The 10571-nt window shown below is 38.0% G+C and overlaps 1 protein-coding gene across 1 annotated transcript in view; it reads left to right on the top strand.

Annotated features, from left to right (window-relative positions):
• The first annotated feature begins 1312 nt into the window (after nucleotides 1-1312).
• The window catches only part of LOC139950354 (guanine nucleotide-binding protein subunit beta-1), a 29442-nt gene continuing 20183 nt past the window's right edge, over nucleotides 1313-10571 (top strand). The window contains exons 1-2 of the mRNA XM_071948974.1: nucleotides 1313-1476; nucleotides 6680-6736. The gene's annotated coding sequence lies outside the window, so the exon portion shown is untranslated. The remainder of the gene's footprint in view (nucleotides 1477-6679; nucleotides 6737-10571) is intronic.

The following is a 10571-nucleotide window of genomic DNA, read 5'->3' as shown; positions in this document are numbered from 1 at the left end:
TATAATGCATATGGTTGGAAAGACGTTTTAAAAGTAGAATACAATGATCCACACAAGTTTGCCTCGAAATTGCATGGTTTTCCTTCTACTGTGCGAACCAACACGGTCGGCCATTTATGGGAGTCAAAATTTTGACCCCCATAAATGGCCGACGTGTTAGTCGACGAGGTAAAAGGAAAACCACGCAATTTTGAGGTATGTTTGTGTGGATCATTGTATTCTACTTTTACAACATCTTTCTACCCATATGCATTTTATGAAAAACGGTTACAAACGCTTTTCAAAAACCAACTCGACCGATCCAAGGCAACGTGTTCCTTTAAGGAGCCATGTGATTTGACGGGTAGTGTACACGCATGATGCGTGAGGGAGGTATCTGGGTTAGTTCAAAGTTATAGACCCAATCATACACTGCACAACGCTCTTTGGTACTGACCAGGAAGCTATCGTCAAATAAATTATCCGCCTCCTTTTACCTAGTTGTGAGGGCGCTGTTTGACAGTGTGACGTCATAATTATGCGATATTCCCCATATCTGGATGATCATAACATCAACAGCCCCTTAATAATCCGGGGGGGGGGGGGGGGGTGGGGGCGAATACCGCCGGACCCCCAGTTTTAGCACTCAGCTGAGTCTAATTAACGTGACTGCATTGAGTCATATTTCTTTTGATGAATACAACTTCCTTTAAAAATGACTTTACCGGTTGACCTTTTTTTTTGCGGTTGTTAAAACCATGGAGAGGAATAAAACCGACGACGACGACGGGAGAAAATTAATAACTGGGGTGGGGGTTGTCAAAAGGAAGTTGTTCAAGTCGAAGGGGGGGGGGGGGTGTTGCTGGGCAGGGTCACAGAACTTGACTAGATGTTTTTCCCCACCCCTCCACCTTTACTCCCCGGAATAAGCCCCTCCCCTTTTAAACACTTTGTGGACAAACGCTTAACCCGCCCATCCCATCCACCTGTCACTTTGTAAGAAAAGTATTTTGTGATAAGCTGAAAATCTTGAGAGCCAGGAAAGCAGATTAAATCATGCGATGTTTCCCAATTTTTTTGAAACAACGTTTGAACAAGTATAACTAAGTATGAAAACGATTGAAAATCAATATCAACAGTTTCAGGAACTTCGGCAACCAAAATTAAAACAAAAACATTATCATAAACTACACCACGACCTTCCCCTCCTCCCTGGTACATGTCTGACGTAACGCGCAGGTACCCGACAGCATACACGAACTGCACGAAACCGATGGCAAGGTTGCAGTTCACTGAGTAATGTATAATACCAGGCTAGAGAACGGGTTTCCTTGGCATTTTGGAATGGGCACCGCACCCTGAATGCTACGGCCATTACTGGAAATAGTGAGAGAAATAAAAAATAGTGGACTAGGCTGGTTGATCTTCTTTAAAAAACGATTCTGGATTGAAAACGACTAAAGGAGGTACTAAAGAGTGACCACCGTAAATTAGGGGGTAAGTACTGGTCCTCCCGAGGGCTAATTTTGACGAAGAATGATAAAATTGAGGCCGAAATTGTGGAGATATTTTGTTGGCGATTCGACACTGGGCCTGGTGACGAGCGGTTTAGGCGTGCCTAGGCACGGAAATAATCTGCTGTGTTGTTGTCGAGCCGTTCTTGACAGTTATTGTGCCTTCTTTATTTGCAACATTATTACCAAATATGCATGAAAAAACCCATCCAAACTAAACATCTGGCCATGTGTTGATGTCTTACTGAGGTGGGCCTGCTTGGAGACGTTATGTGATGTCTGGAGTAGGTGAATGAACAGACTCACCCGGCGGTCTTTTTTCGTAGTGAATGCGGAAGCCATTTTGATTTTGCAACTGACTTTGTAACTAGACTGCCATTGTGTTTCAATGTTTGTTTTTCATTCACCGGCCCGTTAAGAAACAAATTTCATCGCCTTTGAATAGCCCTTTTATTGAATAACTCTTTAGTATTTGATTAGTAATGAAGTGAAAACCAGTAGTATTATTTTATGTAGGATACAAACCAGGGAATATGGGATAATGTGCAGAGAGGGTGTGGGTGTTTTGGTCAACAATACAAAATGAGTTTTGTTATGTGGCTTTATATCTACACTCTCTTATTATTTATGCTCAAATTTATAAAAACAATACATTTGCAATTATTTTCTTTATATCAAGATGTGAAAGAGAATAATTTGGACATGGTTTTAGCTTTCAATGGTAGTCTCAATACAACAACAAGGCAGAATTTTGATGGCCCTTTTTGATACATTGTTCCCTAAATAATTTTGTTCACATACGTTTGTGGGTCAACTCAAGTTAAACCGAGACATCTTCGCTAGTTTTGAAGTTAATTTTGAATGAATGTACACTGATCGGGTTTCATATGTCATTTACTTGTATTAAATAGTTAAATGAATAAAAAACTGAAAAGCAAACTAAAGACAGCATGTATTATTATTATTAATTATAAACTTCATTATTGTCATCTTGCTGATAGTTAGTAAAACCTATTGTTTTGGGTTGGGTACACAACGTACGATAAACCATCTCCTCTACATGGTTAAGTTAAAAGTATAATTTTCTTCAGTTCTAGTTACAAGTCTTTTCCCCCAATTTGTACGTTCAGATGCGAGACAAAGTTATTTACAAAAGTACAGTCAACCCTCGTTATAAAGAGCACTGATGTTACCAGGTTCTGATTCTAAAGAATACATTATCAAGTCCCAAACTTCACATCTGCTTTGTGTTTCTTTGATTTGCTGCCTCCGTAGAAAAACGTCCATGTAATGTATTTAGGCCAGTCTCAATGATCTTCTTGTAACGAGAGTTGACTGTATTAAACAATCCAGTAATTAAACAATTTATAAATGATATGTTACTGAATAAAGTGGGGGAAATCCTCCCCAATTATCTTGTTTTGTGTCATTGTCTTTATTTTGTAAAATTTCACTCATTGTTGCATTACTACTGCAAATTCGTTTTCTGTGTATATTGACATGGAAACCTGAGGTTGCCTCTAGTACAGTGCTGCATTCTCCTTTATAACACTGGTCCGCTGGTCAAATACCAATTAAAACACCCGAGGACCAGTCAAAATTCTTTCCAAGTGGTCTGTATGGCTAGTTCAGTATTACAAAACAACCATATTTTGTGAACATGTACATACAGTGTAATATACAATATGGACAGGTCAACAAGCTGACAGACTAGAGAAATGCCAAGCTAACTAGTCGTAGTGGCTAGGCTAGTCACTTAAAAAGGTAAGGGCAAACCCTGCCCTACTTCATTTCGTCCATCCAATAGCTGTTCAGAGATATTCCGTTCAGGATATGAAAAAGAACAAAAAAACGTTCATCATCATTCCAGTAGAGTACATGTATTTAGTAAATAATTATTCATATAGCTCACAAGTTTGCATAATGCTAAACTAAATTGTTTCAATTCCATCAAGACCAGTCCTGGAATTTAAAATTGTAGAGTTGCAGGGCTATTTTCAAAGGGGACTTCCGTTGGAAAATCTTGAAGTCTTTGGCTAAGTTTTTAAAGGGCACAAAAGACATCACCAGGGGAAGCGGAGGCCATGTCCTCTAGGCTTGCAAGACCATCTAACAACAAGCATCAGACACAGTCGGAGAGTGAGGAGTTATAATGCATGTACCTGGTTTGGCCAAACCCAAAATACAAGTGGTTCACTCAATCAAAACCAAAACTGGCTTCCTATATATATATATATATAAAACACTTCAAAGATAACAAAAGCATACAGCTACTTGCTATACACAATTATTTTTGAAAAACGACCCTATTGTCTTAAGTAGGATTTGAAACTTTGCATGGTGGAGATAAGATATAGAAGAGTTTGCGGTAACACCATGTAATAACAATCTCTGATCGAAACGTCGAGTTAACCCAACGGTTCTTTTCAGAACCACCCCAACTCATTTAGAGATTGTTATTACATGGTGTAACCGCAAACTCTTCTATAACCTATTGTCTTACTTTTACTTGTTCTTCACTACAGTGTCTACTCATTACATAGTAGTTCTCAACAACAACACGATAGAGCAAATTTAAAAGCTGATTAAAAGCATCTCGTTCAACAGTTTAGTTTCTATTGTATTTGTGCTGTTGGAAGTAGTATTTTTCTAGACCTACTCAAAGTCAAAACATTGCCTCTTAATCTGTTAACTTATTACTAAAAGGTATGTGGGTTTAAGGAAATGAAAGGACTAAGTCAACCTTTTACTTCTGACGAGGACTAAAGCACTCAAAAGTCAGGAACGCAGAGAATAACCAACCAGCTGTTTTCAGAACTAACACCTCTACTTATAGACTTGCTCCAAGGTCAAATTCAGTTTTGTGATGTACTCATTTTTCAATAGAAAATGTCCGTATGAAAATGGAAAACAGTTTGAGTGGTGCAGAAATTCCTTGTTTGACTACAGACGTGTTTTTGATGACCATTGACGCCATATTACAAGGTTTCATACTAAAGGAGAATCAAATAAAATTGAACATAATTTTAACCAACGTGAGGTTAGATGATTGTAATTTCTGCATGCTTTCATGAGGACTCTATCAACTGAAAAATGAGGGCATCACAAAGAATCACTCTGTTTTTGGAGCCCTCTTGTAAAAATTACATGGTGTACTCGCAAAAAGTACAAAACACAGGGGGCATCCACTAAAATGCTCTGAACAGTCGCAATATTTGACCCACCTCCACATAAACGAAATGGTCAAAGAAAATAAATCACACAAATTGACACTTTCCCAGGGGTCGAAATTAAGTGTATTTCCATGGTAGTCAGCAGGGCTAGTGACCAATAATTTTTAGTAGCCCTGATTAGATTTTGGTAGCCCGAAAGACACATTATGTTTCGTGTCATGGCTCAAACTTTACAATACACCAATAACATAGTTCTTTATTGTTTGTGATGATGATTTTTGCATTATTTTTCCACTAGCCCGTCGGGCTATCAAACTGGAAAAATGAGTAGCCCGGCTGTAAATCTGGTAGTCCCGGGCTAGCGGGCTAGTGGCAATTTCGACCCCTGCTTTCCCCCAATTTCCCTTATCAACATGCAACGTACAGTATAGTTCTTAAACAAAGCCATGTAGCTCTGTTTCTTTATCATTTTCCTGACAATTTTTCTTGAAATAATCAGGCAAAAAGAGCAACATAGTTAGCAATGTACATGGATGGGCATATGAAAGTATGGTGAAGATCCCATGAATTGTCTCAAAGATAGATAGGATAATTATTCATTGATGCATACACTCTACACATGTTAGTAGAGTGTACATACATGTACACATGTTGAGTGTACAATGTACATGTACACAGGTGATTCTTGTCATACTAATGACATTTGTCTGGCTGCCCAAATGCTAGTCTAATCACCTAAGGACCAGCCAAGATTCAATTCAAGTGGTCTGGCTGGCCAAAGGTGTTGAAAAGCATCCCTATTTAGTATGAAAAACGGACAACTAAACAGTCTTAAGCCCGGTTCATACCTCTTGCGAATGCGAAGCTTGCAAATATCACTGCCAAAGGAGAAATTTGCTTCGCATGAAGTATTTTGAACCAGACTTTAGTGACTAACAAAAATGGCAATTTGTTTGGTCTCAGTGACTAGTCCATGTAGTCACTGTAATACCTTGAATAAAAATGTGCATTATTATCACACCCCCAAAATCCATGAAATTTTAGCAATGGACAGTCATATCCAGCCAGAAAGCCTTGTTGAAAAGAATTCCTATCTTGTCATTAAAGTGACAGTGATAAAACCTTGTTAAAATCTCCATTATCATTTTACTATGTAGCTGTACATTTTTAGTCCCAACCAAATATTATTGTAATACATTATATTATACATTATACATGTAATATATTATATACATTGTAATATATTGTGAACAAAAATAAAAAAATTGTTACATTCCTGGCCTTTTATTTCAATTAAACTAGGTCAAGGTCATTTCCCTTATTTAACCTGAATGGCTATGAAAAAAATAAGTAAACAACTTTCTAGAAAGAATATTGAAAAAAATATTTAAAATATACATACATTTCGTTTTTATTGAAATAGTAAGAGATCTAGTAAGGTTTGTGAAAACACCACGTACATGTACATGCATAAAGTCTCTTTTGTGTTGCATTGTGTAATAACTTGTGATCAGTATGCTCTGATGGTCTTTCGGAGAAATTTAAAACTTTGGAGGGGCACCAAGGCCAAGACCAGCGTCAACAGAGAACATGACCCAGGGGTCGAAATTAAGTGTATTTTCATGGTAGTCAGCAGGGCTAGTAACCAATAATTTTTAGTAGCCCTGATGAGATTTTGGCAGCCCGAAAGACACATTATGTCTCGCGTCACGGCTCAAACTTTACAATACACCATAGCACAGTTCTTTGTTGTTTGTAATGATGATTTTTGCATTGTTTTTCCACTAGCCCGTCGGGCTATCAAACTGGAAAAATCATTAGCCCGGCTGTAAATCTGGTAGTCCCGGGCTAGCGGGCTAGTGGCAATTTCGACCCCTGATGACCTCTGTTGGAAGATGGTTCCAATCCAGACCATGTTGCCTCTTCTCTCAGGAATGCTGCTTATTCAAATGATTTTGAGACAGCTTTGTTTATCCTTTGCTAATGTTGAGTTGTGTCTTCTTCACTTTGCAGATCTGTTCTTCAGATCATTGCCCAGGGCTTACCTGGACACACCTTTTATTAACACAGGTATGTATAATTTGTTATTGATGGTAAATCTTTTTATTTGTAATACTCTGATGTTGTGTGTTAAATGATGATGGAAAACTGAAGAGATGTCAGTTGAATTTTATCCATGAAAATGACAAAAACTCAATTTGTAATTGGAAATATTGACTTTTTTTAAATGGGCGTGTCATTTTTAAATGGGTGCAATGCATCAGTTTCAAGGGGTTAGGTACTTTTTGCACAATGTCTACAGATTTACATTAAACTCACACAATTTGAAGATTATGAAAGTAGAAAGCATCTTTTATGCAAATGAGCTCAAGAACTGTAGTCATGATGCATACAAGGGAACCACGCCTTGATTAAGTGTTGATTTTTACGGTATGCGTAGGAGCACTGGTTGCATGTTGGGCTTCTGAGCTACTTTGGTTTCAAAGCTAGCGTAATTTAACTACATGTAGCATATGTACATTCAATTGTTTCACCATTAAAAACTTACTATATTTTAAATGACAATACTTGTGAAATGCATGTTCAGAACTACTTACACAATTAATCTTTCGTATACAAGATCAGTCATTGCTAGCTTTTTATATGTTGGATCCAAACTAAGTAAGTGGGTGTGGTCTACGGTGGACTGAAATTACAGTTTATAATGAAAATATTAATATGAGAAATTTATAAAGCGCAGAATGCAGGAGTTGAGGGGGGGTGAAACCTACATTACAAGTGGATTAGTATAAGTGTAGGTAATCGCTCGGGAATGCTTCATGTTCTAAATCCACTGAGTTATGCTGATTCACAAAATTGCCACACTACTTCCTCAGTATCATACATAAACTGTACCTGGTTTTACAGGTCCATTTTCCAAGAAAACATGTTTGAGTAAACAAGTTGACTTTCCAAGAAAACGTTTGTAGGAAAATGGATTTGTAGCTGTAAATTATGCTGATTGTGTCGCACCTGCCTTGAATTCCCTAATGTTAGAGTTTCAATGTGTCTTGTTTTCCAATTAAAGATATTGCACAGGATTTTTCAATTTAAAAACACAAGACTACTGGACTTGTCCCATCTTAATCTTATTAGCCCTATATGCTAAAAAACACTAGTCTCTGACCTGCGGTTCAGCCAGGCTTTAGCCAGGGTATGGTAAAAAGGGTGTCAATATTTACTGGAATTTATAAAAATTGGTTTCCAAATTGGAGTAAATGACACAAAAACAAGGTGTCCAAAAGACACACAGACACCCCTCTGGGTAACACTAAGCAGTCCAGGGCAATCATACTCTAGTTTGACACAAGTGGCAACAATTATTGGTGTTGAATTGAGCCTTTTTTGTAACCTGCATTTCCTGTGCTTATGCAATTTTTGGGAAGGAAGAGCCTTGCCATAAAATCAAGCATTGGCAAATTTTGCAATATTAATCGCTTAGCCTTGGTCACTATAGCGATGACCTTCACTTTGTAGGAAGTTCAAAGTTGCTTAGTGGTAAATACTGTAGTTTATAAAATTGGAATTCAGTTACAGGCAGTGGAGACTATTTGATCAACAATTTGATACTGTGGGTTAGGATTCTCGATAAACCATTGTTATTTTCAGGAAGTACTGATCATTTTACAGCAACTCATGTACCCAGGAGGTTGGAGCTCATCAGTTTCCTGTTAAATGACGAGCGCTTGAATAAATGAAGATTACTAGCTGATTCAGACTCGGACCTTTTACTTCATGAAGGCAACGAAGGCGATTGCCTCCGTGCCCCATGGTCATTGCCTTGGTGCCATTGAAATTCTCCAATAGAAATTTACAATTTCCTCATAGGGTGCCTTTTACAAAGGAGGAAATTCCTTGTTGCCCTTGCCCTTTCAAAAATGAAGCATACAGGCCTGCAGACTTGATACTACTCAGTGGCAATAGAGGCAATCGCCTCCTTTGCCCCATTGACGTGGTGCCCCTTGAAATGTTCCAGAATTGTTTTAAAATGTCCTAAGTTGTACATGTACATGTGCCCTTTTAATCAGGAAAAACTGTCATGCCCTAACAAGAATGAAGTATCAGGCCTGATGATTTACTAGGATCTTTCTTCACTCAAACTAAATCCAACACCATAAGGGTAACTCAACACCCAAACTTGTTGACTTGTTTATCCGGATGGAATTCCTGCTTGGAGAGGACAAGGCCAAGGCCTTTTTTTAAAGGGCACTTCTATTCTGCTTTCGTTAGAAAATCTTAAGACCATTAAGACACTTTTGAAAGGGGCAAAAAGGCCCCAAAACAGGGCAACAGAGGCTGTGTTATTTCAGGCCTGTCGTAAAGTATGATCCATTTACTGTACTGAGTGCATTGTTTAGTTCATAGATTGAACAAAGCCTGCAATGTACATTTGGATTTCGAAGGTAACTACAATATAAAGCAAACGTCCTGCAGGAATATTTCAGAGCAGCTGCATCTTTTGCATTACATGTTAATTTCCACTATGTATCCAAAGGTAGTGCCTTGTAAAGGAAATAATATGAGCTGGTTGTACATGTAGGCCTCATTTTACATTCCAAGAAGTTGACCAATCTAAATATACTTTCATTTCATAATGGTTCATGCTTTCGTTTTCTATCCAACTTAAAGACTACTTAATTTTTTTGCTAACATCCTGTCAAGTAGGGGTTTGTATTTTTTTTTAAGTAAACACACACAATAGATTAGGGAAGAGAATAACAAAATGTCTGTCTCCATCAGAGACTATGAACAAACTTCAGAGTACTGCTTACGACGTTATTCTGGGCTTATGTGGGTCCTCTGAAGCTCCATAAAGTGTACTATGATATGAAAGCTGAGAAACTTCTTAAGCAGATTAGCAGGGAACCAGGCACACATGATAACGTACCATCAACAGTTTGACTGGTAACCCAGTTATGCTAAGCGAAACGTTTCTGTTAGTAACGGCTTGATGACGAGCTCAAGTGTTCCTCACTGAAGTACAGGGCCCAGTTTCACAAGTTTACATAAAATAATTTTAAGCGTGATATTTTTGCACAAACAATTTGTGCTATTAAGCGAAAATTAACTGTAAGCATGTCATGAACAATGTACAATATATGATTGGCTGGTAAATTGTTTCTGCTAATAAGAAAATTTGTGTGTGCTTTACGAAATTGGGCACAGGGTCTGCCAAGTGAACAACTGAATTATACATTGAGACTTCGGTTCGGGCAAAAACAACCCACAACCAACTGTGATCACTTTGTGATAAGACAAGGATGAGAGTTCAGTGGGTGTTCCCTTGCATAGCGTACTGGTTTTAACTAGCCTTATTTTACAGTGTTTGTCCCAACAGCCCCATATGTAGAGACAAAAAACATAAGCTCAGTGAGTGGTATAAGCCATATCATGTTTTAAAATAAGGCCTTGAACTTAGCTCTAGGCAGCACTGCAATTTCCTTCTGGTAAGGGGCAACTCTACGAGGAAAATGTAAATTTGTTTCAGAATTTCGCAATAGGTTTTACAGCAAAAGCATAGGATCATACACAGGCCTGATAGTTTGTTCTTGTAATGGCAAATTGCAAGGCAGTAGTAAAGAGAGCACCTCTTTGATGCATAACCACCATTTTTTTATTGATTGTACTTATTGATTGGACTACTACACCTACAGTACATGTATGGGTTAATGTCAAAATTCTGTTAAAAAGCAATTAACACATATACAAGCCATATGAAAAATGTAACAGGGTTATAATTTATCAGCAATGAAGGAACATACATTGGCTTCAAGTTTCAAAATGTTGTCTGTTTGAAAACCCAAAGTACAGACTGTTGAACCCTGAACCCCTGGTGCCGTTGGCTGAAGACACCCCCCCCCCAATA

The sequence above is a fragment of the Asterias amurensis genome, chromosome 18 (genome assembly GCF_032118995.1).
Source record: "Asterias amurensis chromosome 18, ASM3211899v1".
NCBI classification, from domain to species: Eukaryota; Metazoa; Echinodermata; class Asteroidea; order Forcipulatida; family Asteriidae; genus Asterias; species Asterias amurensis.
This window is presented reverse-complemented; position numbering and strand designations above follow the sequence as displayed.